General features: G+C 41.4%; 1 long non-coding RNA gene across 1 annotated transcript; it reads right to left on the bottom strand.

The window, feature by feature from the left end:
* Positions 1 to 4,522: 4,522 nt before the first annotated feature.
* On the bottom strand, positions 4,523 to 10,104 carry LOC125486009. Its single transcript, XR_007264703.1, has 2 exons — positions 9,774 to 10,104; positions 4,523 to 4,984 (listed from the first exon to the last, which is right to left on the bottom strand). It is a non-coding gene; the product is annotated as an uncharacterized LOC125486009 (long non-coding RNA).

Genomic DNA, 10,104 nt, shown 5'->3' with positions numbered 1-10,104 from the left:
CTCACATTTATCTAAATTAAACTCCATCTACCATTCCTCGGCCCACTGGCCCAGTTGATCAAGATCCCATTGTACTCTAAGATAACCTTCTTCACTCTCCATGATGCCACCAGTTTTGTGTCATCCACAAATGCACTAACCATGTCTCATATAATCTCATCCAAATTGTTTATATAAATGATGAACAACAGTGGACCTAGCACTGATCATTGTGGCATGCCACTAGTCACAGGCCTCCAATCCAAAAAACAACCCTCTACCACCACATTCTGTCTCCTCCTATCAAGCCAATTTTGTATCCAATTGGCTAGCTTTCCCTAAATTCCATGTGATCTAACCTTACCAACAAGTTTCCTGTGAGGAACCTTGTTGAAGGCCATGCTAAAGTTCATGTAGGCAATGTCTACTACTCTACCTTAATCGATCTTCTTTGTCACCTTTTCAAAAAACTCAGTTAAGTTTGTGAGACATGATTTCCTACACACAAAGCCATGCTGACTATCCTTAATCAGTCCTTGGCTTTCCAAATGCATGTAGATCCTGTCTCTTGGAATCCCCTCCAACAACTTAGCCACCACTGACGTAAAGCTCACTGGTCTGTAGTCTCCCAGCTATTCCTTGCAGCCTTTCTTAAATAATGACACAACATTGTCAACATTTGGCTCATATGCCTCTAAACCCTCCCTATTCATGTACCCATCCACATGAATTTTAAATGTTGTAATTGAACCAGTCTACCACTTCGTCTGGCAGTTCATTCCAAATACTCACCATCCTCTGCATGAAAAAGATGCCCCTTAGATCCTTAAATCTTTCCTCTCTCACCTTAAACCTATGCCCTCTAGTTTTGGACTCTGCTACCCTGGGGAAAAGACCTTGTCTATTCACCCTATCCTTACCCCTCATGATTTTATAAACCTCTATAAGGTCACCCCTCCAGGGAAAATGCTCCAGGAAAAACAACCCCAGCCTATTCAGCCTCTCCCTATAGCTCAAACCTTCCAACCATGGCAACACCCTTGTAAATCTTTTCTGAACCTTTTCAAGCTTCACATCATCCTTTCTATAGCAGGGACACCAGAACTGAATGCAGTATTCCAAAAATGGCCAACTGCAACATGACCTCCCAACTGCTATACTAAATGCACTAAAGGCAAGCATACTGACCACCTTCTTCACTATCCTGTCTACTTGTGATTCTACTTTGAAGGAACTATGAACCTGCATTCCAAGGGCTCTTTGTTCAGCAACACAGCCAAGGACTTTACCATTAAGTGTATAAGTCCTGTGCATTCTGGAAAATAATCTGTTTGAACCGAAGTAAAACAGCTGGAGATCTCTGGCAATATTAGTTCTAACCCAAATACATCAACCAGATTATGAATAGACTATGAAATGTAAATGTAGTCACAAAAATTAATCATACAGAATTCCATGGTTAGAAGATCATTTTGATAGGGTTGGTAGTGCCAAGGTCTAAGACTGATCCATTGAAAGGGTGCAGGCAAGTGCCATTAACATCAAGTGCTAAGGAGATATCCACTTATATCACACCAAATGTGTTCTACTAATGTTGAGTGATGCCATTTGGATTTGCAAATGCCCCAACTACATTCCAAAGGGTATGAATCAAGTTGTGGTTGAGGTCATAACTGTGTAGTTTATGCAGACAATGTTGTTGTATACAGTAATACATGCGAAGGACATGTGAGACAAAAGGAAGTCCTGTTTAATCTATTACAGTTGGCTGGCTTAGTAATAAATTTAGCTAAATAAGATTTTGTGAAAGCTAGAGAAATTACCTCAAATGTATCTTGGGACAAGGAAACATGAGCCAAGAACACCAAAAGTGAATTTACAATTATAAATCTACAGGAGAAGTCATGAGGTTTTTAAGAATGTGTGGATTATACCAGAAATTTGTGTGCAATTTTAGAGTAATAGCTATACTTATAATGAATTTGTTAAAGAAACGAGCAAAGGTGGTATGGTCAGCAGAGTGCCAAGCAGTTTTTGAGAAGCCAAGGACAATCCTAATAAATGAACTGGTATTGGCCATCCCTGATTTAGCAGTAGGTGTTGTCTAGTTGTAGGATGATGAGTCAGGAATAGAAAAACCAGTGATGTAAATTTTAAGAAAATGAACCAATGTCAGATGAAGTGCTTTGCTTTGGAAGCAAAGAAGTAAATAAGTACTGATCCAAACTTCAATTTAGTGTTCAGCCAGAGATACAAATGCAGCCATGAGAAATTAAATTACTCAATGGTTCTTTAAAATTCATGAATTTGGAAAACAATTTACAGTTGATTGTTATAATCAAATGAGAAATAAAAACAAATTGTGATATATGCATGGTCTAATATTGGCACACCCACATCTGGTGTAGGATAACCATTTATGTAGTCCACACTCCATGAATCTGGTTAAATCCGCAGACATTTATACATATATTCTAAGCTACAAAGAAACACATTCATGCATCCAATCATACATGAACCAAGCGCACACATGTCCAATCCCATGCAATGTAACATACATATACACACGTAGATGCATACATTGATTCTTTGGCAAATGCTCAACTTCTCTCGCATACATCACACAGCTACACAATCATGTTTAATATACTGCTACGCAGAAGTACAGAGAAGCATACACTTGCAAATATAAATACATTTGCACACACAAACACATATAAACATAAATATTATCACCTGTTTACATATATATTGAGTTACAGAAACAGGTGATTGAAAAAAATGTCTGACTTGGTCAAAATTATTAATACAAGCATGTTCACTTTCAAACATATTGATATACATATAAACAAAAACTAACTTAGATAAGACGGGCAACAATGATATGGGTATACAATGTTAGCTAATTCAACAGAGAATAGAAAAACATTCCACATTAGGGGATGATTTAAGGACATAAATGTTACAGCAAGGTATAGAGATAACACAGTGTGGAGCTGGAGGAGCACAGCAGGCCAGGCAGCATCAGCGGAGCAGGAAAGTTGACACTTCGGATCGGGACCCTTCTTCAAAAATGGGAGAGGGGGAAGGGAGCTCAGAAATAAATAGAGAGGAGGGGTGGGGCTGGGAAAGGTAGGTGGGATGGTGATAGGTGAGTGCAGGTAGGCAGTGGTGGGGATTGGTCAGTGAGGTGGGAGGAGCAAATAGGTAAGAGAAAAGATGAACAGGTTGTGTCAGGTCAAGGAGGCGGGGATGAGAGGGAGGGTTGGTCATGGGATGAGGCCGGGGTGGGAAGATTTTGAAACTGGTAATCTTTGAAATGTATCTGGTGGAATGCAAAGGTGTTTTCTAGTCCTTTACAATCCTATGTGGTCTATTTAGTTTCTATTCAGTAAAATTCAAGTTTAGCAAATTATTTGTTTTGAATTGATTGCAAGTGCATTGAACTCTAACCTACTTTATGTGATTCATCCAATACAATTCTACAGCAACTATCGTCCATCTCTAGAATCAAAGTCAGCACTAGACAGCAAAAAAATCTGAGGTCAAATCTTATTCTTGATTTAAATGTGTAGGAGTAGACAGAATTCTGTTTGCCAGGCAGGCTTCAAGAATTGGAATAGCATTTTTCTCATTCAATATAACCAAGTCATTTTCAATTTCACAGATTGAAGTACAACTTAAAAAGCTAGACTTTAGAATTTAGTATACCACCAGTATTCAGGGTATCCATGAATGAGGTGAACATAAAATAGGTAACCTCCAGCTTTCTAGTAGTTTGGTTGTTGTGTTGTCTTCAATTTCCCTCCTGTGGGTTGTTAGGCTGCAGCTCCACAGAGGCCTGAAGCATGACATTATCCTCAATCTTTGTAATTTTCCAGTTATTTTCTACTCATGCTAGTGGAAGTAACTTATGTATGTATACTATTCCCATTTATCTTTATGCTAAGGTATTTAAAATATTAAGTAAATGCTATAATTTTGGACTTCATAAATAGATGCATAAATACAGAAAGCAGGGAGGTAATGTTGAACCTCAAACTCTGGTTAGATCCCAATTGGAATCTGGTCACCACACTGGTGAAGGTCCTTGAGATGGTGCAGAGGAAATTTCCCAGGATAGTTCGAGGGATGGAGTGGGTTTTAGTTACAATATTAGGTTGGAAATTTCTTCCTGGAACAGAGAAGGGGAGATATGATAGAGTTGTACCAGATTTTCTCGGGATTAGTTAAGGTAGATAAGGGAAAAACTCTTCAAGGACGAGGGAAAACAGACTGGGAAAGAACTGCAGGGGAAATGTGAGAAAGACCTTTTTGACACAGTGAGTATTAACAACTCTGAAGTCGCTGCCTACAAGGACAATAGATACCGAAACAACCAATAATTTCAAAAGGGAATTGAATGGGTACTTGAAGAAAATAAATTACTAGCCATGGGACCAAGTGGCAAAGTGGGTCACTACATTTCTCTGCATGGAACCACAAAGATTCAATAGGACACATTATCTCATCTGTGCCAGAAATGACTCTATGACTCTGTGACTTTGCTATTAACTTCCAATTAATTGAGGAGAATTTATTGTAAGCTTCAAATTTGTACTTGATCTGAAGAGTCATATTGGACTCAAAACATTAATCCTGTTTCTCATTCCACAGATGCTGCCAGATCTGCTGAGTTTTTCTAGTATTTTCCGTGTTTGTTTCAGATTTCCAGCACCCCACAATATTTCACTTTTATCTGAGGCATCACTCATGAAAATCCAGCATCACTCAAATTAACACTAGCAGCAACAGCTCGGAGATAGGCCTTTGTTCTGTAAGTCACCTGCTTGCTGAAGAAGACCTTGCATATACACGGCTCCTATGTTCAGGTACAATGTTCTGCTCTGGGTAATGCATGTCTTTGTTGTGCTCGTTGTTCATGGTTGCTGCTGTTATTCCTTCTGGTTTGGTATCATCAAAGGCAATCCCAATAAGATCCTCATTTTTCACTAAAAGACTGCAGCTAATGGAAATAAACACTTTCAATCATCTCTTAACAGCAATACAGTATTAGATACAGACAACGCAACAACAACTTGCATTTATATAGCATGTTCAACATGACAAAATGTCCCATGGCATTTCTCAGAGGAATTATAAAACAAATATGATGCTGATACATATAAGGAGATATTAGCACAGAGATAACCAAAAGGGGTGGCACAGTGGCTCAGTGGTTAGCACTGCTGCCTCACAGTGCCAGGAACCTGGGTTTGATTCCACCCTCAGGCAACTGTCTGTGTGGAGTTTGCACATTCTCCCCATGTCTGTGTGGGTTTCCTCCATGTGCTCTGGTTTCCTCTCAGAGTCCAAAGATGTGCAGGCGAGGTGGATTGGCCAGGCTAAATTGCCCATAGTGTTCAGGGATGTGTAGATTAGGTGGGCTATAGCAGTGGATCTGGGTGGGATGCTCTAAGGGTCAGTGTGGACTTGGGCTGAATGGCCTGTTTCCATACTGTAGGGATTCTATGGATGAAACATAATTAAAAGCTTTGTGAAAAATATTGTATTTGGGTCTGTGACAAAAAATTTCATCATGAACAGCAGTTCCTACAGCATAGCAAATTGACATGTCTGTACAACAGTAGAGTCAGTTTTAAGGAGTGATTTAAAGTAGGAAAATGATGTAGTGAGTAAAAAACATTACAAAGGGGTTTCCAGAGCTTAAGGATTTCACAGCTAAAGGCATAGCCATGAATGATGGAAAGGTTAAAATCAGGGATGTCCAAGGGGACCAGGAATTATGAATGCAGATATTTTGAAGAGCTGTTCAGCTGGAGAGATTAGGGATGGAGAGATTCAGTCACAGTAGAATTTGAAAATAAGGATGACAATTGAGGTGTTGTTTAATCAGGAGTCTGACCAGGTGTCAGCAAACTCTGGGGTCATTGATAAATAGCATTTAGAGTCATAGAGTCAGAATTGTACAGAACAGAAACAGACCCTTCAGTCTAACTTGTCCGTGATGACAAGACATCCTAAACTAATCTAATCCCATTTGTAAGCATTCGGCCCATATGCCTCTAAACCCTTCCTATTTGTGTACCCATCCACATGTTTTATAAATGTTGTAATTGAAAGGTCATTAGCACTTCCTCTGGCAGCTCATTCCATCCACTCACCAACTTCTGTTGCCCATTAGGTCCCTTTTATATCTTTCCACTCTCACCTTAAACTTAAGCCCTCTAATTTTGGATTCCCCTCCCCTGGGAAAAAGACCTTGGCCATTCATCCTGTCCATGGGCAGCAGCAGAGCTTTTTCTTCATTCACACGATGAGGGTGACACTAGCTAGACCAGCATTAATTGTCCATCCCTAACTGCCCAGAGGTCAATTAAGAGTGAAACACATTGCTGTGGGTCTGGAGTCACATGTAGTCCAGACCAGTTAAGGATGGCAGATTCCAACCCAAAAGGGCATTAGTGAACTGGATGGGTTTTCCCAACAATTGGCAATGAATTCATGGTCACCATTAAACTCTTAATCCTAGATTTTTATTGAATTTAAATGTCACCATCTGCCATGGCGGGATTCAAACCCAGGTCCCCTGAAAATTACCTGGGTCTCTGGATTAACAGTCAAAGGATAACACCATTAGGTTGTTGCTTCTCCTTCTCTCAACTATACTGAGGACAGAAAGTGGTAGCTCTCTCAGGAATGCATTGGAATTGTCAAGGCTGAATGTAACAATGTTAAGAATGAGGTTACCAGCAGCAAAAGTGCTCATGTGACACAGGAGATGTCAAGGAGATTGAAATATGTGATTTCAGTGACATTGTAGATTTGTGCTAACAAGATTCTGAACAATCTGGTGCAACCTCCGTTTGTCCTGGAGAACAGTGGTTAAGATGGCGACGAAACGGTGTTTGTGGCAGAGACTGAAGTAAATAGCTTTGATCTCCTCAATATTCAAATGGCTCAATAAGCTGAACAGGCAAATGGCATAGTCCTCTTATAACTCTTTTTAGCCCTGGCACCTGGGAGATCTCAAACAAACCTACAGAATGTTGGAGAAACTCAGCAGATCTGATAGCATCTGCGGAGAGAGAAACAGTTAATCTTTCGCGTCCCGTATGATTTTTCAGTTTTGAACGAGGGTTTCAGATTTCGAGCATTTTGCATTTATTATGAAGACATCTCTCCCGTTTTCTTGTAAAATATTAAATTGTTCATATCCGCCTGAGAGCAGACAGCTCGTCAGTTTAAAGTTTCATCAAAAGTTCCTTCGCTCTCAGTGCAGTACTGATCTGTCAGTCAGGCACATATTCACCCAATTAGCCTGTTATTTTAAATTAACAAGAAACGTTCTCTGAATGTCAAATGCATTTTTGTTGCACTTTCCGGTTCCATTTCTGGGAGTCCTCTTCGCGAGTCAGCAGCACTCTTAAGAGTCATCTTTGAGAGACCGGTGCGTGCAGTGGGACCTAAGGCAGGCCTGGGATAGTCTCTGCCTCTGAGCCCATAGCAGCCGCATCAGATGGCGAGTGTGAGTCTGAATTTCTTGGCGTTTCCCACACTCGGGCAGCCAATCGCTGCTGTCGGAGGGACAATGACCCAAACCTCTCTTTCCTGAATGAAGAATTAGCCGCAGCGTTTTGACTTTTTCTTTGGAGCCGAGTCTCAAGGGGACCATCTGGAGATACGGCGTGAGCCAGTAATCCCGCGCCAGCGGGGCTCGTGTAAGGTCATGAGAACTGGGGGAAGGGGTGGGTCTCACACGTGGCACCCTACACAGGGGCTAAACAATCCGCCCTATCTAGCACCGCTTCATGCAATCTCACTGAAAGCTTCCCGTATCTTAGAGTTGATCTTCCTCTGCACCTTCCGTGTAGCCGTAACACAAAATTCTACATTCTATTCTGTTACCTTGATGTACTTCAGTTTATAAAATAATGAGAAGTATTGATCGGTAGTGCCTTTTACCTAGGATGGGGGTTCTGAAGACGAGGGGGCACATTTTTAAGGAGACAGGAGAGACATTTTAAAAAAGACATGAGGGGCAATTTTTTTTCACACAGAGAGTGGTTGGCGCGTGTAACGAACTTTCTGAGATGTGGGTACATTTACAACGTTTAAAAGGCATTTAGATAACTACATGAACAGGAAAGGGTTGGAGGGATATTTGAAATCACAAGCTTTCGTAGCGCAACCCCATCGTCAGGTGAAAGGGCTACGCTCTGAAAGCTTGTGATTTCAAATAAACCAGTTGGACAATGACTATTTCTGACTTTGTTCACCCCAGGCCTACACCGGCAATAAATCAATTCAAATCAAAATAATTATGCTGTAATTTACAAACATTAGCTTCTGGCTTAGTACAGCAAACGCAAAGGCACAGTTTGTGTATGTTAGAATAATTTTAACATGAATTATCGGAGTGCGATCCAAACACAAAACATGCAACATATAAAACAGTGTTAAAATGTGTTTTGTTTTGGTGAATTTAAAGGCGGCAAGCAACTTGCTTGAAATCAAATAGGAAGAGACGTTCTCTGAGATGTTTCTCTTTTCATTCGTGCCTGAGAAGAGCTAGCTTTTGGGGGAGGGGCGTGGATCCGGGAGACGCTGGCTATTGTCCCCCCGGAGCACTTGTGATGCTCAGATGAATAAGCTCATTCGTGGCTCATTGAAAGCCAGCAACTGAGCGAATTCCTTTGTCTGCGGCACGTGGGAAACTGCAGGAATAACTCACTCCAGGAAGAAGGCTCGTCGGGGTGTGGAACTCCCGCCTGTTTTTACGCCTCCACCCCCCCAGCCCCCTCCTAAATCCCATGTATTAGAACCATATTTCAGAAACTTTGCCAACTCATTCACCTCTGGGATTTAGACCGAGCGCCCCCTCTCTATTGAGAAAGAAAATAATTCACTAGTCGAATAAATCCACCAGAAAACACAGACCAATTGATTTTGTATCTGTGTTAAGATGTTTATCTTAAGTTAGCGATCTTTTCAGAAAAGAAAGTCTATTTCTTTGCGGAACACAATTATGTGCTTCTGAACGAATTAAAGCAGCGGCAGGTTTTGTTTTAAAAAGAAAGCAAAAATAGAAATAGTCGGAAAAGCTCAGCAGGTCTGGCAGCGTCTATCTGGCAGACCCGTTCTGAAGAAGCGCCACTGAAACCGAAACGTTAACTCTGATTTCTCTCCACAGATGCTGCCAGATCTGCTGAGTTTTTCCAACAATTTCGGTTTTTGTTTCTGATTTCCGGCATCCGCAGTTCTTTAGATAGTAAAAAAAATCTTCATTGCTCATCCAGTTGTGTCACATCATTGTGAGGGAGAACCTGCATCTATACAGACCCTACCACATCGGAGCCATGGCATCACCCAGGTCAGGTCACACTTAGACAATTACTGGGTAAATTCTGTCTTTCCTATCCCTTCACCAACAGAGACAAGTCGAGGGGCATTATAATCGTGAAACACAGGACCATTCCTTTCCTTTCTGGCAATTTCTTTTTCCACCCACTTTTTCTTGTTCTCCTCGCACCTTTCAAACTCTTTTCACATTTTGTGAACGTCCTCTTAACTCATATTCCTCTCATGAAGCTGTCTAATCCTTTACCATACAAATGGTTAATAATTGCTCGCTCCCCAACATAGCAGCTTACAGCTAATTAATTATTCTCCCCATCCCCGAAACACGCACACATCTTCCCCACCAAATAAAAACCGAAAGAACTGCAGATGCTGGAAATTAAAAATGTGAATAGAAAAAGGCGGCACCGTGGCTCAATGGTTAGCACTACTACCTCACAATACGAGGGACCCGGGTTCGATTCTATCCTCGGGCGACTGTCCGTGTCGAGTTTGCACATTCTCCCTCTGTCTGCGTGGGTTTGCTCCGGTTTCCTCCGACAGTCCAAAGATGTGCTGGCGAGGTGGATGCTAGCCCGCAGTGTCTAGGGTGAGCAATGAAAGGATAGGAGGTGGGTCTGCGTGGGATATTTTTGGAGAGTTGGTGTGGACTCGATGGGCCAAATGGCCTGTTTCTGCACCATAGGGATTCTATTCTATTCTATGATAAAGTGCTGGAAAAGCTCAGCGCATCTGGCAGTTCTGAGAAAGGGTCAGTGGAACCGA

Source organism: Rhincodon typus, chromosome 24 (assembly GCF_021869965.1).
Source record: "Rhincodon typus isolate 14 chromosome 24, sRhiTyp1.1, whole genome shotgun sequence".
Taxonomy (NCBI): Eukaryota; Metazoa; Chordata; class Chondrichthyes; order Orectolobiformes; family Rhincodontidae; genus Rhincodon; species Rhincodon typus.
This window is presented reverse-complemented; position numbering and strand designations above follow the sequence as displayed.